At 45.2% G+C, this 20604-nt stretch overlaps 1 long non-coding RNA gene across 2 annotated transcripts; it reads right to left on the reverse strand.

The window, feature by feature from the left end:
• Nucleotides 1-513: 513 nt before the first annotated feature.
• On the reverse strand, nucleotides 514-18367 carry LOC109317996. 2 transcript variants are annotated; one of them, XR_002103160.1, is made up of 4 exons: nucleotides 18316-18367; nucleotides 16493-16608; nucleotides 2388-2517; nucleotides 514-713 (listed from the first exon to the last, which is right to left on the reverse strand). It is a non-coding gene; the product is annotated as an uncharacterized LOC109317996 (long non-coding RNA). The 2 variants fall into 2 exon arrangements; XR_002103161.1 differs by having other exon boundaries at nucleotides 18290-18367.
• Between the last annotated feature and the right edge of the window lie 2237 nt (nucleotides 18368-20604).

Here is a 20604-nt window from a genome sequence, read left to right on the forward strand (position 1 = left end):
CAGAGCCGTACAAACAAGTAGGAATAGACACACTCTGATGGTGACCTTTCAGCAGTGAGCATCTAGCTGGCTCACTGTTCACAGCCTGTGCTGGAAACGGTTGTTTTCTGCTCTCCAATCTTTTTTCTGCATATAACTTTAGCTGTGAAAGCTAAAAGCCCTGTCATGTAGGAATTTCCAGGCTCTCCGGACCATTAACCTTCTCACCTGGGTGACATTTGCAGAGCGGGAGGTAGAGCGGCATCTTTAAACCACATGCAACAGTCATGAAATGGAAAGGCCTGTTTTCATTACATAATGCTGCTCACTGAGACAGCCAGTACTTCATGTACTGAAAGCTAATGGCTTTAAGCCTTTGCTGTAAGTTATTATTGGTTTAATGTTGGGTAGCAAACAGACCAGAGCTACAGTCATTCTCCTTGGAGAGGCAAACCCTGGGGTAAAGTGCTTTTAAAGGATTTCATTCATACTGATGTGTTTCCATGAGCTCTAGTCCAGTGTCTGACTCCCAGCTGAAGCCAGCATTTGTGGTAACAGGAACTGTTGCATTGGGAGAGGTGTGAGTGGGATGTCCAACTGTGCGCAGGCAAGTTTTGGTCATTAATAGAGAAGATGTGTTGGGAGACCCAGTGGGAGAAAGACCCGGTGATATCCTATGAAGAAGGGGATGATCCTTGGAACACCATGGTGCCATCTGTTCATGGGGTCAGGATCTGCAGAGGAAGAAGCAAAGAGGCTTTGAGATTGGGAATTTTCTTGGACTTCCAGAGCTTCATTTCTTAGAGGAAGGAGATGTGTCACTCTCAATATAGGTAGGTGCAGGCTTGCTGCCCTTCCTCGAGATGGCAGTGCCCTCACTGTACAAAGATCATGTACTCTACGAACAGCTAGTATGTGCATAAACCGTAGCAGAACAGTGGCTGGGAACTTGGGTAAGAAAGACTCCCTTGTGATATTAAGACAGGTGGGAGAAAAGAGCAAAGGAAGTGGATTCATGGAGGCTCCTTCATTCTAGCCCATGAGGATGTTGCGGCCAAGGTTGGCTTTAGCAGGATTGATACTGAACTGGGTCACTAAACAGTGGTTTATGTAGCATCCCAAAGGGATCCCTAAGTAGGTCAAACATTGCCATCTTACTAGTGCCAAAAATAGTCTCAGGACTGAGAGCAATGGCTGCCTTCCTAGGTCAGTAATGTTCACCCTCTCTCCTCCCACCAGGGCCAAACTTTCAAAAGCAAATGATGACTGTGGTGATGGACCCAAAATGGACACTGCCAGAGTTACCTCCACACAATGCTGAGGATTGGCCCTCTGGAAATTGTGGCATCCCAAATCACCTCCACAACCTTGGCTCTAGACCATGCTAACCTGCACACTTCACACTTCACAGCATGTCCCACCTCTCAGCAAGGAGTTAACAGAAGGTCTGTAGCAAGGATGCTCTGTATTGCGACTCAAACAATTTCCCACCACAGATCACAGTGCGTTATGAGGTACCTTCCAGTCATTAATATGAGCTGATGAAGTTTGATTTGCTGCATCCATCATCCTCCAGGTGAATAATGCATGCAGAGACACACAACACTCCAGGCATCAGCATGTTTTATCAGGGTGAAGAACATGCTGCAGAAATGCTCTGGAAGAGACTTAGAGCTGCTTCTGTGGTAACCTCCATTTTTTGGCAGCCGGCACAACGCATACACTCAAGGGGTCATTACAGCGATGTCTTTGGACAGGACCATATGATAGCACAGGGCTCATGTCTAGGTCTCCTGGAGTTCAGGATGAGATGACAGTGACACTGAATGCCAACTGTGTCCCACTGGTGTCCCACTGGTGTTATTAATGATTCCAGAAAATGCCAGGATGGAGATTGCCCATGGGATGTCTTGCACCCCTGCACATTTGCACTCAGAGCACGAGACTGTGCCAGTTTTCCACAAGACCCTGTCTTCATTTGGTGCACTCTGCGTGAGCAGCCACTCAATACTCCGGGTTGTTCTCATTGTTCACTGTGTGGCCCCAGGGCTTATTTACTGCACACTCATCAAACTCTGCTCTGGAGACAGATGTATTCATTTACTCTTGAGCTATTCAGCTAGCAGACTGATGAGCACCGCCAAATGCTTCCACAGCCTGATTAATGAATTCATTTTCACAGCCCTCATTGACTCTGGTTGCTGCTGTGAGTGTGCAATCCCTCTTCAGCCCAATAGCTACTGTCTCAAGTTTGTGCAATTTTTCATTTTCTGGCTGCTTCTCAGCAGCCATCCTAGAAATGTCATGTGCAGCATCTTTCTCCAAGAGAGGCAGGGATTCCTGTTCTTCAGGGCAGTATTTGGCTGCTTTAACCATGAGATCATCTCCTCTCTTCCTGTGATCCCTACCTCCTTCACCACACATCTTCAAACATCATCGAAGGATGAAGCAGGGCTTCTACCAACAGCAGCCCTTGGACGGCCCTGACTCATCCCAGGGCAGGTCCATGCCGTGTGTGTTCATTGAGGTGGGGTCCATCTGGAAAAAAATAGCTTGTGATCAAGTGAGGAATGTATCTTGACACACGTGCAAAGCGGGAATGGCCTGAAATAAGAAAAGCCACAACTGAGGTCATTTTTGTCATCTTAACAGTTGAAATCTCAACTTTGCAGCCTTCATTGGATTCTTTTAATGTCACGTTTGTGTGCGGTTTCCTAACCTCCTTTAAAAAAAGACTTCCATCGCATGACATCCTATTGGCACGTGTGATCCTCAGTGGGGCTGTAATCCTTCCCACCATGTTTCTCATCCCAGGCCATTCTCCTCGCCACATTAGCTAGTCTCAGTTTCCACTTAACAGGCTTCTCGTCCCTGCCCAAGTTTCTCCCTTGGAACCTCAGGCCCCAGCCTGCTTCTGATGCCATCTCCACCCCCGCTCGCAGTCCCACCAGCCTACAGATACTCCCGTCTGCTGAAGTTGTTCGGTCTGACCCCCTCCCTGAGCTTAGTGTCCCAGCTCAGCTCCTGCACCATGGAGCTGGCATACTCTCTTTGCCCAGTTCTTCCCCCATCCCACAAACACACACAGCAGTTTGCACCCTGGCTCCTCATCATGCCCCTCTGCTTGCTCACCCTATTAGTTCCCAGTCTTTGCATTCTGGCTCCCTTCCCAGCCCATCACAATCCTCGGCTCAGATGAATGAAGGCTGAGCCCTTTCTGCTCTGATGCAGATCGTGCCCATCTAAGGCAGTGGGAAATGCTTATAGGACCAGGCCAGACCTCCCTGGAGAAGTTGTCGCATATCATGGCACTACTGCAATGCCTGCTGTGTAGATGTCTAGCAAAGGAAGGGTGGAGGCTCCGTTTTGTGCCACGGGCCTCCGAATACCTTGTTCGGGCTTTGTCCGCTGGCCTGCACAAAATCCATTCTCCTGTAGTGCAGCACAGCAAGTCTCATCTGGCTTTGAGTTTGCTGCACGGAGGGGCCTGGCCTGGACAGAAAGGTGACACCATTTGGTGTGCCGGTGGATGGAAGCCAACAGTGCTTTGAAAGCTGTTGAAACTTAGACCCCAGTCCAGCCTTGATCCCACAGTGGTAGATCCCCCCATCCCTGCCCCCAGCCCCCATAAAGGAGTAGGACCCACAGTTTAGTCCCAGATCCTGTATGAGGAACTGGTAGCTACTAACTGACTCCTTTTCATTGCCTAGCCCTGGGGAAATGCAGAAGATCTTCAGCTAATGAAGGAGTTTGTTAACTAGAGTAAAGGGAGTTGCAGTTGTATATTATGGACCTGGGGTAGGATGTGTTTCATGGGAGCTTTCAGATGATCCCCACTGCTAAGTTTTCGTAGAAGCTTTGTTCTGTTTAAATTAACTGTAGTTTAGTTATAAATTAATAATTCCTGCTGCTGGGATTGCTGTGGCCCAAGATGACTTTCCCGAATATCTCAGTAAATTATTCATGCTATTAAATAAGTTGCTTTCCCTGGCCAGAGCTCATTTACCCGCTGTGACTACAAATGTTCCTCTCTTCCCAGAGTCAAGGGTGTGTGATACAATCCACCATGCACAGGGAGCTAGTGGCCTTTTCCCCTTGATGCTAGAGCTGATTGACAGAGTGTATTTAATGTAAGGGGCTTTGTGGGTGGAGGGTGGGGGTAGGAGTGGAGGAAAGCAGGGTATATAGTGGAAGCATTGCTGAAATAGATATATGATGTTTCCATGGTAGTCTCATCAATAAACTAAGGAAATATGGTTTAGGTGAAGTTCCTGTGAGGTGAGTACATCACAGGTTGGCTAATCATGCTCAAGGAGCAGTTCTTAGTAGCTCCAGGGGCAAACTGGCGGAGGTATCAGTTTATGTCCTGTCTGGGTCTGGTACTATTAACTGTCTTTGCTTAATGACTTGGATAATAGAATTACTGGTAGCTTGTCTAAACATGGGGAAGACCCCCAAGTTGGTCCATGTTGCAAGCATTGTAGAGAACAAGGTCAGCACTCAGAGAGACCCTAATAAATTGGAAAAATGGTCTGAAATAAATGGGATGAAAGGCAATAAAGAGAAGCGCACACCAGCATGTAAAAAAGGCATGGAAAGTGACTCTTCCTTCCATTCAGCATTGGTAATGCTTTTCCAGGAGCACTAGGTCCAGTATTGGGTACCATGCTTTAAGGAAGAAGTAGACAAATTATTGTGGAGAACAGCAAGAATTATTAGAGGTCTAAAAAGGCATGACATATGAGGAAAGATGGAAAGAACTGGGATTATTCGGCAGTCTTTTCTGAAGACGGGAGGAAATGCTAAGTCTTCAAATAGAAAATAAATAAAGTTGTGGTTATAGGAGAGGCTGATGATCAGTTTTGTTCGCTGTTTCCAAGGAGGACAGAAAAAATGGGCTTCGAGGGAGCTTTGGGTTAGATATGAGAGAAAATTTTCAAACTATGAAGGTGGTCCAAGCACTGGGCAAAGATTACCTAGAGAGGATGTAGAGTATCACTGGCAGTCTTTAAGTGCAGGTTAGACAATTTGTTCAAAGCAAGGATAGAGTTGATCAATACCAGTGACCACTTTCGAGTCTCTTCCTGTCCTATTTTTCCTCTGATTCGTCAGAAAATATCAATTCTCTGAATTGATACCTTTTCACAGACACCTACAGCGACCTTTCCTGAGGAGCTTTCATGGATATAATTTGGAGAGGAGGACAAGGACATATGGCTCCAAAACCATCATGAACTCATTGTTTAGGGCACTCACCCAAGACGTGGGCCTCACATGTCCTGACTACCAGGCTCTTAAGTTCTCTTTCCTCGGCCCAATAAGCATTTTAGAAAAGGTCTCTGCCCTTTCTCGCTGTGAAACAAAACCAAATATTCAAATCTCTGTTTCTCCCTCAACAGAATATTCATTTGCCCATCAAACAAAATGTGGAGCTCTGGGCTTCGTGCGTGCACATTTGGGAGAAAGCATCACAGAGCAGGTGTGTCTCTTTTGCTTAAAAATGAGATAGGATCTATATGTCTTTGCATATGAAGATGGACCAAAAGCAGCAAGGACAAATTTGACCTGGGATCCATACTTCCTCAATGTACCATAAAAAGGTGCCTGACCACATGGGTTTGAGCTCAGTTCTAGTATGAATTGAATTATCTTTTAGAAATAGGGATTATTCCATAGTCTTCTCCCCAGCTGTTGGCTACCTTGCCGGAAAATGCTGAGCAGGAGAGTCGACATCCATGACCTGACCTAATAACAGGCTACACTTCTGAAAGTCTCCTGCTGATAGTCCCTCTAAGCTATAGGTTGGTAATAAACTGTAAGGCCCACTGAAGGAGGGAATCTAGTGCTTGCCTTAAAAAAGATAACTGCATTGTGAATGGCCCAATGAGACTCACTGTCTAGAAATTACCAGTAAGGAAGGTGGGTGAGCAAGTGTGGGCCTAAACATGGGACGGGCTTTGTTTGGAAAAAAAACTTTTGAGGGTGCTTGTATATGTGATGGGGGTTTAGTCCCCTGATTTGAAACACTGGGCTTTTAATTGCGATGATTAAAAACACACCGATGATTAAAAACACAGGCGGGCTGCTAGCAGGCAGATGCTGCTCGGGCTGAGGGGTCAGTTGGATTGGGCTGGGTGCTGCCTCTCAGCTGGGGCAATACCTGTGCAGCTAGCATCCCACCCAGGGGGTGCTGGCACCGCGGCAGGAAGGACCAGGCTGTGCAGCCCAGCGGCAACTTGCGCAGGCAGGCTCTGCCAGGAAAAATAGTGGCAAGTGGTTCAATCCTTGTTTTTTTCTTTTTTTTTTTTGCAGCACCTACTTGCCTCTCCCATGGCTGTGGGGCAAGCGGCCAATGGCCCCTGAGCTGTAGGGGGCCTGATCCTTCCCTCCATAGTGGCAGCACTGCCCCACAGGGCCACCCAGGTGGGTGGCTAGCCCGTGGGTGCTGCCCCAAATCAAAGGCAGCATCCAACCTGACCCAGCTGTTAACCAAGCCCAGGTTGGGGGAGCACCCACCTGGATGGCCCCAGGGGGTATCGCCACCATAGAGGGAAGGACCAGGACCATGGCCCCCTCAGCTCAGGGACCACTCAGCCTGCTGGCAGCTCACCCCCCAGCCACAGGAGACACAGGCAGGCTCCACAAAGAAGGATCAGGCCCCTCATCACTTCTGCCTTCATCCTGCCACGAGGGGGAAGAGGGTGAAGAGGGAGCTGTCAAAAGGCTGCAGATAGCTACATTGCAAACCAGACTACATGCAGATGTCGTTTAGTTTGTAATGTAACAAACTTTTCAATCATAAAAAACACCCACACGCGTACAGCGTGACGCAATTAAACTGCAAAACCAGCCAGTTTTCATCACATGTACGAGCGCCGCGAGACTGTGGAATGAATCACTACCTCATTCTGCTTCATTTTCCCCAAGTCTAATATTAGGGCCCAGAAGTTTCTTACTGGCTCTGAGAGAGAGTGGGGAATTTTAATTATCTGTAAAGTATCTGTGACAGATGTATACTTTTGAATCACAAAATACTCCTATGGCTAACATACGAGCATCTCCTACGTCTAACATACTCTAGTAACTGAGCTCAAACCAGAGCACCTGCATATTTGAGCCAAAGAACCACTATTAGTTCAGATACGGATCAAAATTGCCTCTCTTCCTGTATATTTAGCTCTCTACTTAAACTGTTTGTCTTTGTTAGGTCAGCCTCAAATATCAAAGAGTTCTCAGAGGGGTCACAAATATTCTTGTTACTCATTAGGGCTCATTCTCCTGTAACGCGCTCTTTTAACTCTACAGTCTGATCTTCAGCATCAGGTCTGTCCAGGCGTGATCATCGAGGGCAAGACTTAACCAGAACCAGTTGGGAGCTGCATGTTTTCTGAACGTGCTGCAAACTTGATTGGTGTCCTGCCAGTATGTACTGTAGACACTCTCACACACAATGCCACAAAAGCTATAAAAATAGTTCATTTACTGCTAAGTTAGCATCAGTTACCTCCATTTTTTAGATGGCCTCTGGGAGTAGTTAAAGCCAGTAAGTTAAGTAGTTGCATGTGAAAACACTGATTAAGAGGCGTAGTGTACACATCCATGCAAGTAATGCACAAATTTGGCGTAGACAAAAACATTCGTGGGAGTGATGCTGTTTCATAAGTAATTTCATTTAAATCTATGAAGCAAACATCTGAAGCCTTTTCATTTATATGAATAGCAGGTTTAATTTTGGAGCAACTTTTTTTCAAAAGCTTCCCTGCTGAACGTAATTTTATGAAGATAGACTCATTAGCAGGGAACGAAGACCTGTTGCTAAAATGTTTATATGGATATCCTTAAGATTAATATGCTTGCATGCAAGGGAATCACGAGAAATATGACTTACTGACTGAATGCACCAGAAGGGAGGATGGGATACTTCCATGCTGATTTTGGAAGATACGTTCTTTGGCCTCCTTTCGTTAAGACGTTCACAAGAAACAAGCAGGAAAGTAAATGCCTTCAGCCAATCAAAGAGATGCTAATACAGAGACTTCCTTAGTCTCAAGAGTTGCCCTTTGGTGATGCTGAAAGAGGCTGCTGCCAGCCTGCGTGTGAACATGAGGTGTCTTCATCTTGTTAGAATCAGTTTGATTAAAGCTTGTGACCTAGTTAGCTATGTCTTTCCTAATGATTAGTCCATCTGCTCTGCACAACCTCTAGTTGGTAATAGCCGGTTGCAAGTCCCAAGCACACGAGTGGGTTTTTGTTGAAAATAACTGGAAATGAAGAGGAGTGACTTGTATTGTTCCTGGGTGCTGCTGCCAAATAGCAGCCTGCAATCTGACCTCAGATGAGAGAGGGGGCAGATATAATGGGGAGAAGTGGCTGGAGCAGCTAGCCAAAGGCAAAAAAGTTGGACTGTTGTCCCAAAAAACTCTGCAAAAAAACTCCTGTGGCTTAATCCTCCCAATTCCTCTGCTTAGTTTGTTTAGACAGATCACCTACTGATACCGGTAATTACATTTCTTATATAGCTAGTCTCTTACTCTTTGTTTTGAATGTTAACAATTTTTTTTTCTTAATGGTAGCTTAGCATCATATACTAGCTTTTGCCTTTGCTATGGTTTTAGCAGTCTGCATAATGCATTTTCCATATAACACACAACATAATGAAACATGAAGTATTGTGCTCTCTCCTAACCAATTTAAATGACTTAATTAACATTGAATTTTACCGAGCATGTCAAGATTGGAGGCGTATCATAAAAAATGAGAAATGCAACCTAATCTGAAAGACTTTGGGCACAGTCAACCCAAGAGAGGAAAAATACAGCTTAGAATGGACAAATGAACGCATTCAGTAGGGGGAAAAATTACTACCCTGAGGGAAACCCATCGTGAAGTTAAAAATTCCACCCACAAGTCAGAATTCTCTGGTAATATTAAAATGTCATAACCAGCATGTATCGTCTTGAAAAATTAAAAGGAGTAATGAAGCAAGAGGTGAGGAAATAAAAATGGTGATTCAGTGTTCTGATACCACAAAACTGGGGAAAAATCATCAAAAATTAGGTTTGGAAAGGAACTCAGGAGGTCATCTAGTCCCAGACACTGTTCAAAGCAGGACCATCCCCAACTACATCATTCCAGCCGGGGCTTTTGTTGAGCCGAGCCTTAAAAACCTCCAAGGATGGAGAGTCCACCACCTCTCTGGGTAACCTGAGCCAGCGCTTTACCAACCTCCTAGTAAGAGAGTTTTTACTAAACTTCCCTTGCTGCAATTTGAGCCCATTGCTCCTTGTTCTGTCGTCTGCCACCGCTGAGAGCAGTCCAGCTCCATCTTCTTTTGAACCCTGTTGAGGTAGTTGAAGGCTGCTGTTAAAGCCCACCTCGGTCTTCTTTTCTCTAGACTAAATAAGCCCAGCTCCCTCAGCCTCTCCTCATACATCATGTCCCCCAGCCCCCAAACCATTTTTGTTGCCCGCTGCTGGAGTCTCTCCAATTTGTCCACATCCTTTCTGTAGTGGGGAAGGGGGGCCAAAATGTACACAGTACTCCAGATATGGCCTTACTAGTGCTGAATAGAGGGGAATAATTACTCAATCTGCTGGCAACATTCCTACCACTGCAGCCCAGTATGCCATTAGCTTTCTTGGCAACAAGGACACACTCTTGGCTCATATTCAGCTTATTGTCCACTGTAACCCCCAGGTCTTTTTCTACAGAGCCTGTACTGGTGCATGGGATTTTTCCATCGTAAGTGAAGGACTTTGCACTTGTCCTTGTTGAACCTCATGAGATTTCCTTTGGCCCAGTCCTACAATTTATCAAGGTATCTATGAATCCTAGCCCTGCCCTCCAGTATATCTACTATTCCCTGCATCTTGGTGTCAACTGTGAATTTGCTGAGGGTGTATTCTGCCACCTTCCAGATTGATGGTGAAGATATTGAACAAAGTGTCCCCAAAACCAACCACTGGGGCACTCCACTTGATACCAGCTGCTAATTAGACATTGAGCCGTTGATCATTACTCATTGATCTAGCCAGCTTTCTATGCACCCCATCCATTCATCCAACCTGTACATCGTCAGCTTGCTTGCAAGAATGCTGTGGGAGGCCGTATCTAAAGCCCTGCTAAAGTAAAGGGATATCATGTCTACTGCATCCCCTGCATCCACAGAGCCAGTCACCTCAAAGGAGGCAGTCAGGTTGCCTTCAGGTATGTCTTGCCCTTGGTGAATCCATGCCAACTATTCCTGATCACCTTCTTCTCCCTCAAGTGCTTAGAAATGGATTCCTTGAGGACCTGCTCCATGAGATAAATTTAGGCAAGCTTTAGGCAAAATTTAAACATATAGTCCCCTTTGCTCTGAGAATCTTGGTGTATCCAAATCCAGGAAATGTATTTTTTAAAAATAGAGGAGGTGGGGGGAAGCAAAGTGTTCTGTCAGGGTGACAGTACTACACTTCCAGCAGTAAACAAGCAGTTGAAGATGACAAATGAGGTCATTAAAGTAAATAGTGCCAATTGAATCTTGATGATGGCTGGGAATCCTTATTACAATAGAGAGTATTAATATGAGAGGGGAGACTGGGCAAGTTTAATGATGACAAGCTTATCTGGGGCACAGGACATGCAATTCTGTAGCAGTTCCAGTTATTTACTCTCCTTGTAAGGCAGTGAGTCCATTGTATTTACGTGAGACTTAAATAGACCATTTTTTCCAAACACAATATGGGTTATAAAGCTAAGTGGGATCCAGAATGCCCTTTAACTCAGTTTGTGGTTGGATTCAGCCATTGTTGCAGCACTGAAGTAAGTACTGCTGCCATCTAACAAACAGACTCGCTTTTAAACCACACTTCTTATGGACGGTTTCCAGCCCTGATGTCATCTTTTCTCTCTGCAATTACAGTGCCTGGCAGTGGGGAAACAGCCTTGTTAAGGTCAGCGTGAAGCACATGCTGCAAAACAAGTCTTTCCACAAATAGTTACTTAAACTTGTAAGTAACCTGAATTGCACAGATTCTCTTATTTGAGCTGGAGTTCGAGAGTCATGCACAGAACCTGTTTATCTAGTCAGGTCACACGTTGCACTTCCATACCCCATGCCTTATCAAAACTAGCTGGTGCACCTTAAATCTCTTTCTTGCAGTCAGAAGAGTGTGAATAGCCTATAGAGAAAGGATGTATTCAGTGAAGAATCGGACAATGAATACACTCGCACCATTTTGAAGCTGCTCGGGGAGGACTTATGTAAGGAGAAAACGACAAAATTATCATCCACTTTATTGCTTTCGTCTCTCAGGATTGGTATTATGAAGACTGGCTGTCCTGTGACTTCCTGCTGCCTTCATCCCTCCAGCCTTGCATTCTGAGCTGAGTTTTCAGTTTTCTTCTGTCCCTTCAGATGGTCCCTCTTCCTGCGGGCAGTGACATCCACAAATCTCTGTACAGTAGAATTTACAAGAAATCCTACATACTGGAAGGGTGAAGCAGCAACAAAAGGTGTAGGGAGATGCCAGTCTAATAATGAGCTTAGCTGGCCAAACAACATCCAGATACCTTAAGAACTGCGAGACGTTATTAAGAACTGTGTTATTGCTTGAAGATGTGCCGAAGCAACTTGGCAACCCCTCTGTGAATACTTTCCAAGCTACCCCTGGAACACAGTTTGTTATAAAACCTGATGCAAAGGCTGATGAGGTCAGTGAGGGCATCTTCCTCCTTGTCCCCAGCCACTCCAATGGCTTTTGTGTCATTCTCTTTGGAAGGAACGGTTCAGTTAGGGGATCCGGGGCGGTGATTGTCCATGGTGCTGAAAGACAAAATGACTCCTTGAACTCTATGAGCTTCCCTGGTTTTGTTGTTTCAAAATGAATCCTTCACATTCCTCTATCCCACTGTACTGAGGAATCCATTATTTCCTAGGTTCCTCAGTTGGATGTGAGGCTTTCTTGTATGGTCTTGAAAGCAAACCTTGCTTTTATAAGAGGCAACGTAATCCAGTGATCTGAAAATCACAGACTCATAGAAAGAAGGACAAGAAGGGATATAAGATCAAGTCCAGTCCCCTGCCATGGGCAGGAGGTAATTGGGCTCAAACAAGCTCAACCAAGGTATTTGTCCAGCCTCCTCTTAAAGACCGCCAGAGATGGTGACTGAACCTCCTCTGCTGGAAGTGTGTTCCAGGTTCTAGTTACCTGTACAGAAAAGAAAGTTTTCCTTATGGCCAGCCAAAACTTTTCCTTGACTAGCTTGTGTCCACTGGTCCATGTCTTCCCGGGGGGTGGGGGAGAGCTTTTCTGAAACCTAGGTCCTGGTGTTCTCCCTTGACTTATTTATAGGCAGCTATCAAGTTGCCCCTCAACCTTCATTTGCTCAAGCTGAACAATCCCAGATCCTGAAGTCTCTCCTCATAGGGCCTGTCCCCCAGGCCCTTAATTATGTGGGTGGCCCTTCTCTGCACCCTTTTGAGCCTCTCCACATCCTTCTTGAAGTGCCATGCCCAGAACTGGATGCAGTACTCCAGTTGTGGCCTCACCAACACCGGATAGAGGGAGCAGAGCACCTCTCTGGATCTGTTGGCGACACATCTCCTGATGCACGCCAGAGTCCTATGTGCTCTCTTGGCAGCTTCATCACACTAGTGGCTCATATTCATCTTCTGGTCAATTGTCACCCCCGGTCTCTTTCGGATGCAATGCCAGCCAGTGGACCACCACCCATCGTATAGATATGGTGAGGGTCTTCCTACCCAGATGAAGGATTCACTATTTGTCCCTGTTGAACCTCATCTGGTTTTGTTCAGCCCATAGGACCAGCCTGTCAAAGTCATCCTGAATTCTTGACCTGTCCTCTGACGTGCCTGCTTGTCCCCACAGTTTGGTATTGTCCTCAAACTTAATCATTCCACTTTTCACTGCCTTGTCCAAGTCATTAATAAAGATATTAAAAAGCATAGGCCCAAGCACTGATCCCAAGGTACACCACTGGAGATGGCCTTCCAGGATGAGACCACCCCATCAATTAAGACTCTTTGTGATTGGCTGCTAAGCCAGTTTCCAACTCACCTCACTGTAGCCTGGTCTAGGCCAGTATTTCAACTTAACTGAGAGGATTTCATGGGAAACAGTATCAAAGACCTTGCTGAAATCTAGATAGATGATGTCCACCTCCTGTCCCATGTCCAGATGGTTAGTTACCTGGTCATAAAAGGACACCAGGTTTGTTAGGCATGACCTCCCCTCTATAAAGCTATGTTGGTTGCTTCTCAGGACCCCACCAGATGCGAGCTTGTGGGCAATGTCCTCCTTGATAATTCTTTCAAAGATCTCCCCCAAGACCAAAGTCACTCTGACTGGTCTATAGTTGGCAGCAGCATCCCTCTTTCCCTTCTTAAAGATGGGCATCACATTCCCCTTCTTCCAGTCATTAGGGACAACTCCTGAGTTCCACAACTCCTTGAACAGCCTCACCAGAGGCACTGCTATGAACTCAGGCAGCTCTTTCAGCACTCTCAGGTGAAGGTCACCTGGAGGAGCTGACTTGAAAGCATCCAGATAAGAGTATCTTTATCTGTTCTGGAGTGATTTTATGAGAACCACTGTCATTGCCGTATTCTCTGCACCCCGGTCTGGCAACCAGTTCTTGCCTTGGTTCAGGAATGCTGGTGCAAAATAATTGTTGAGGAGCTCTGCCTTTTCACAGGGGGCAACTGTTCCTTTCCCCTCCATGTTCCGTAGGGGTGACACAGTGGAGCTTGATTTTTTCTTGGTCCCTATGTACCTATAGAAGGATTTTTTTGTTATCTTTAATTTTGCTCACCAGCTTGACTTCCACGGATGCTTTGCCTTTCCTTGCCTCATGTCTGCAGATCCTGGCCACATGAGCGTACACTTCTCTGGATCCCAAACCATTTTCCCACTGGGTGTATGCTTCCTTTTTTTCTTTTTGAGAAATTCCCTAATGTCTCTGTTAAGCCAGGTGGGTCTCTTGGTCCTTCTCCTTCTTTTCGATTGCATGTATTTATTCATGATGGAAACTGCTATGCAAATACTTCCTATCATGTCAGGCATAACAAGAAGAAACCAAAGTTCAAGGGCCAAATGCTCTGAAGTAAATCTGGAGTAGTGCCAGAAAGTGCACTTTGGCTCTATCCGTTATATAGTGATGCATATATTTTCCATTTGACTTGCAAGAGAGATGTTCTGTTTAAAAGAATACTTATCTCTTTCCTCTTCAACACTGGCTCTTTCCATTCCTTGCAACGCACCTTTTAAAGAAGGAGCAGAAAGGGAGGCCATGTAATTATTTCCTCTGCAGAGCAAATGCAGATTTCCTTCTCACTTATCGTGGCAGGGAAGTACTGATTAGCATGAATTGTTAAACAGGAGGAGCATTGAAGTTTCTCTTGAGGCTGAGACTAGCAGTGCAGCTGTGTGAAGAACAGGAGACTGTGAGCTCTAAGGATTGAGGCATTTTCCTTTACAAATGTGACTTTTATTAGATCTATAAGTAATCTCCAAAAAATAAGTTTCCTATTAATACTTCTTTTAATCAGGACTGGATGAGCTAAAAATTCTAAAGGCTTTTGTGATATAAACCTGAAGAGATGCTACAGGATACAGTGAAGAACTTCTGTGTCCACGCACAAAAGGCACAAAAATTTGCAAGAACCGTGAAAGGAGAGAGATGACACTGGGGATTTAATACAATCTTACAGTTTTTCCCAAAGTGCCTTGGAACCATGCAAAAAACCCCATCTAATTTAGTGGTTCTACAGTGATTGTCTTGCTCTGTACCCACTCATATCCAGTGCAGCTGTCCAGGGAGTATATGGCATTTTGTATTCAACCAAGAGGTAGACGCCATAAAAATGCTATATAGGTCTCACCTTTGCAATGAGAGGGTATAGGTTGGCTGTTCACAACTGCATGCTTTCCTTCCCTGCCACCCCCATCCCCTCTTTTCCAGAGGTGCTAAATGCCCGCAACCTGCACTGAAGCCTGGGGGTCCTGACACCTCTGGAAAATTGGATGAGGTGGAAACGTGTAACTAATAACACAGGAGTATTATTAAGTTTATGGGACGGTTATTACAACTCTAACTCTGGGCAGCTCAGAAGTATTATACCAGCTCTGTGGGCTGGGGTGGAATATGTCCCCTCCAGCCCTTCAACACCCCCCTTCAAGGAGTCTAAGCATCTTGTGGCTTATGGGAGATATTGTTGGTTCCTCTGGGTTCAAAAAGAAAATATTCCAAACAATAATTCCCCTGCATGTGAAGCCAATGTTTTGCCCTTAAGTCCTGCACACAGTCAACCGTAGCTGAAGTTGCTTCTTATCTCACTCAAATGGTAGCAAAATCCGGTTTAGAAGTTCTTTGGAAAGAGAATGCCTGTGTAACTAAGCTCAGGATCTGGCATGGCAGCGCATGCGAGCATGACGCACAGAGAGGGACTCGAACTGAATTAGCTCTGCCAAGCCGAGTTCCTGCATTCAAGCAGACCAGGACACACTGTGACAATGCACCAGCCCACATGTTGTTGCACTAGTTGACGCAGAGCTCAGCAAGTAGGAAAGGGGAAAAAAATCCCTTCCGCAAACTGGAGTCCATTGTTGTTAAGCAGTATGAAAGGCATGAACCTGCTGAGGCATGGTGTGCTCCTTGTTGCTCTGTGAATCAGGAGCAACTCCTCTGATGCCATTTACCTTGGAGTCTCTCTGGAGTTGCAGAGACCAGGACCTTCCTGTGTGCAGCTGGACCAGCTGTTCATGTATGCCGGCGCTATGCTGAGGGGTGCAGTGGGCAGCATCTCATTTCCCTGAGCTACTCTAGCATTAACAATGAGGTTCAATGCAGTTTCTAGCAGCCCCAATTAGTTTCCTTGGTTACTGACTTACAGTAATTCACCTGTGTGCTGTTGGCCACTGTGTCTGAGCACTGCCTCTCTCTCTCACACACACATGCAACAGCCTTATAGTGTCAGCTTATCTGTAGGCTGCTTTTTTCCTCTTTGTTTAAAGCTCTTAACCAAGTGTGGGCATCTGATGCTAGATGAAGCCTATGGAGAGATGGGGAAGCATTAAGCATATCAAATTCAGGGGCTCATAATTAGCTCGGTTATTAAAGAGAAGCAGGGGCTAAAGATTAAAATCCTGATTGGTATCTGTGTCATCCTCCCCCTTCTCTTGTCCCACTCCCTCCCCAGCCTTCTCCACAGCTTTTTCTTTTCCAGAGGTGCTTAATGTTCACAATCTGCACTGCAGCATGGGGGTCCTGACACCTCTGAAAAATCGGGTGAGGTGGAAAGGCCCCCACTGATGTATCTCTAGATTTTGAGGAAGGTGCAGAGGGCATGTGTAGCATAGCATATGCCCACCAAGCCCTTCACTGTGAAAGAGCTGGATGTCTTTAAAATACCACATGCACTTTCTCTAGACATTAGAAGAATCACTAGAGATCAACAACCAAAATGAATCAACTTGGGGCTAGTGCCTGATATCGTGAGTTTTGTACTCACCTCTGCTATTCACCAGCATGGCTAGTTTGCACTGCCATGTGGCTTTTGCCAGGTGCCAAAGGGAGCTGACTTGTGCCTTCAGCGGGAATTGTGTCTGAGCTGTTGAAAATCATGTCCTGAAATGCGATTCATTTAGCCAGGTTTCACAAATCCCTCAAAGGAGGCAAGTCTCATTCTGCTCCTCATGATTTGTCTACAGTGCCCCGGCATATCCGTACCCAAACCAGGGTCAAAATCTAAAAGACCGGTGCCTTTTGGTCACATGGTTATTCACTAGAGCGCAGCACCAAATGGTCAGATGTCAGCAAATGGCAAAAGAAACAGTGATGTGCTCCACTGCTGGAGTCCCACAATACAAAATACTTGGACCACACGTCATAACCCTGTTTTAACGAGGGGTATGAGAACATGTCGCTCAGATGTGTTTGTCCAATAAAGCAAACTGAATCCCACAAAGATGAGTAAAGAAGGGGATTGTCATCTTTGATTTATTTATTATTTATCAAATGGAACTTGGATGTGGTTGGCCAGTAAAACCACTTGGTCCTGTGCACTCAATCCCAAGAGGAAAGCGGAGAGCTGTCATCTAATTAAGGAAGTTGCTGGCTGCTTTCTGTGGTTCTGTATGCCTGCATCTGCACAGGGCATGTGCAGTTCACCAGCAGTACCAGCCAAGACACAGAGAGGCAAATGCCTGTTATGGATGGCAAGAGCTAGCTTCTGCTCCCCTTCCTGGGAGCTGCCATATGTTGACTGGCAGGCTTCTGTATGTGTACACCCAGCATTTGCTGAGGGGAATAATCTACACTTAGAAGAAAGCACTAGGACCTCATGCAGGCCCTAGACCATCCTACAGTTCATATGGTCATGTCTTTGGGCTCTATGGTGGAAAATGTTTTGCTTTTTGCAGTGGAAAGAAATGCTCAGTTGCACCATTATCCAACTTCTGGTGTGTGTGGTGTATGGATTTTTTTTGGTTGTTGGTTTTTTTTTGGTTGATCTTTTCCTGCTTCATTTTTTGGTTTCTTTAAGATCTTGTTTTTTATTGTTACTCTTCTTTTATTTTGCCTTCTTACATTCTCTGTTTAAAAACTAGGGCAGAGTTGCATGCAAGCAGGCGGAGGAAGCAGCCTTTCCACTCCTAATGGAAAACTCTTGGTAACTAGATGTTTGCCTGACACAAAAATAGGGTTTAAAGCAAAATAACACAGCACCAGATTTATATGACCTAGTGATCTGAATTCAAAATTAGCCACAAGTGAAATGAGTTCACCACACAGTGGGAACATCTACATATGCAAATGATGTGGGGTGGGTTTACTCTAGAGTAAACCCACCCTGGGAAGGCATCTACACATGCAAGGATGCAGGAGGAGGAGCAGATTTGCTGCCCATGGCAGCAGTCTGCTCCCAGTCCTGCAGGCCCTTCATAGTCCCTCTGCAACAGCCAGCGGGATCTCTAGGCACCCTTTGGGTGCTATCCCAGGGGCTGGCAGGGAGCATGAGGCTACGTGACAACTGTCTCCTGGCAGGGGCTGGAAGATTGCTCCCTGTCCCTGGGAGCTGCCTGCTGCCACTGGAGCCCAGCTGGGGACAATGTCCCGTTGACACAGCAGCAAGGACCTCTCTGCCCCAGCTCTCCAATTAGGGGAGCAGGGGCTTGGAAAGAGCTGCAGGGGAGGGGCAGGTCCCTGTCCTCTGAGCCAGTCCATCAGTGGGGTAGCTAAGAATGAGCCCACAGCTGAGTGGGGATTCCCTGCCGTAAGCAACCATGCATAGTCAAGGTTGACTGCTTACCCTTTGAGGGGCAATCTTCCACTCACCAACTTTTAGGACCAGACAGGTTGACTCAGCCGACAATTTTGTCAGTAGCATGTGAAAAAAAATATGTGGGGATGTTACTGCACAGAAACAACTACACAGTCCACTGCTCATGGAGACACAGCCAGTGAATACTTGTCCACCTCACTAAGTTTTGCCATAGTCTTCTCATCTGCATGTCTAGGAGAAAATAAATGTTCATTTTGATACCAATATGCTACTTAGAGCTGAATAAAAACTTCAGACAAATTACCCGTGAATATTAATTCATAAAACTATTGATTTTCCTGTTGCTAATCATCAAGAGTCCCTCGCAGGCAAGGATGATCGTCTCATCTGTAGGTCAAAGATGGCTGCCGAGGCCTATCCAGGATTGAGAGACTCTATTGCAGCTCTGGCACATGTTTCCATGTGAGGTGGGTTGCTATGGGTTCTTGATTTCGTCCACAACATGCTTTTCCATCTTCTGTTGTCATAAGGTTTCAAAGCCCTGAGAGACTTGCAGCAGACGTTTCCTCCATTTGGGGCAGTCCTGGGCGACCCCATGAGTTAATACTGACGTTGCATTTTTTTTCAAGCATTTGAAATACTTCTCTGCCCTCCTCTTGAGCATACACCTTGTCTCAGCTGGGAGAATAAAACTTGTTTGGGAATCTGGAATCAGACATCCAAATGATGTAATTAGGCCAGCAAAGCTGGTGATCATCACCTTGATGCTCATGGTGTTTGCTTGTGAGAGGATACTAACATTGGTGCATCTATCTTTCTACTGGATTTGAAGAATCTCCCTCAGGCAGCATTGATGCTCCTTCTACAGTGGCTTGAGATAGACTTGGACAACGTACAGGAGACAAAACTCCGTAAAGTAAGGTAGAGAACATGACTACTTGAAAACCACGAGCTTGGTTTTGGATCTGATATAATCTGTGAACATCCATTTCCTCAAGCATTCAAATGTTGCACTTGCATATTTGAGGCAATGTTGGGTTTCTTCATCAATATTGGCCTTCTGCAAGAGGTGGCTTCCAAAATATGGGAAATACTCAATGTTCTCCAGAGTCTCACCAAGAATCAGATTTACTGGAGCTGGGGACTGCTCATTAAGAGTTTGTTGATGGAGTACCTTAGTTTTCTGAATATTAAGTATCAGTCCCACTTTTTGCATGCCTTGATAAAGACACCGACCATTGGCCTGAAGGTCTGCTTCCAAGTGAACACAGGCTACAGCATCTTCAGTGTACTGGAGCTCAATGATTGAGGTCAGGGTGGTCTTCTTTTTGGCTTGGAGTCAGCTGGGATTATATTATCAATGTGGTAGTTTATCTTCACTCCAACTGGAAGCTTTTTGGTGGTCAGGTGTAGTATCACAGTAAGAGTGGTGGAGCGATGATGCAGCCTTGCTTAACTTCCATCTTAACCTCAAATAGATTCAAACTAATATATTCAAAACATGATAAGCAAATCTTGAAGAATGGTTATTGGAGGGGAGAAAAGTTTTGGAGCTTGTAATAGGTTGTCCATCATTCTCCCACTGCCAGAAACCTAATTGCTGTGTTATCCATATTCAGTAATGGACCAAAAAATGGCTTTTTGTGTGTCACGAATCCCAAAATAACTAATGTTGTTTGAATAACTGATCTACTCATAAGCAGCTTTTCACTAGTAACTTTCAGATCAATAACTAATTATTTTTAGAAATAATTCTGTACATTTCTCAGCTTGATTAAGTTAAAGTAAATCATAAAGTGCTCCCAACCATTTTTAAGTTGGAAAAGGTGAAACTCATTATTTCCTTGGTTTTGATGCTAAGAGACATTTGATACTCTCTTAATAGTTTGTAGTTCAGGGCTCAGCTGTTCTTAATCTAGTGCCCTGCCTGCACCAGGAAATGCATGTCAGTGTAATGAAATTAATTAAAGGTATATCTAGTTCATGCAGCGCAAATTTCTAATGTAAATGATGCACTTCAACCAGCTTCACTATTGCTTATCACCCAGCTGAGATATATCTAGAATAAGGTTTTGCATAACATGGATCTATTTTAGTTAAACCAGTATCAGTTTTCAGTAAGTGCATCATCTCTATCTGGGTTTTCTGTTACAGGTGACACAAAGGCTTGAACCAGGTGCCTTTTAATCTGTCAATATGAATAGTCTGAGAAGGCAGGAAAAGACTGGATCTAATTAGGATCGGGTGTAAATCCACTGGCTGTACTGAGGACATGTTTGGTCGAAGACACAGAAAATCATGTATCCTGACAAAACACCACTATGGAAGACAACTTCCTGAGA

Source organism: Crocodylus porosus, unplaced genomic scaffold (genome assembly GCF_001723895.1).
Source record: "Crocodylus porosus isolate Cpor-Errol unplaced genomic scaffold, CroPor_comp1, whole genome shotgun sequence".
In the NCBI taxonomy this organism is placed as follows: domain Eukaryota; kingdom Metazoa; phylum Chordata; order Crocodylia; family Crocodylidae; genus Crocodylus; species Crocodylus porosus.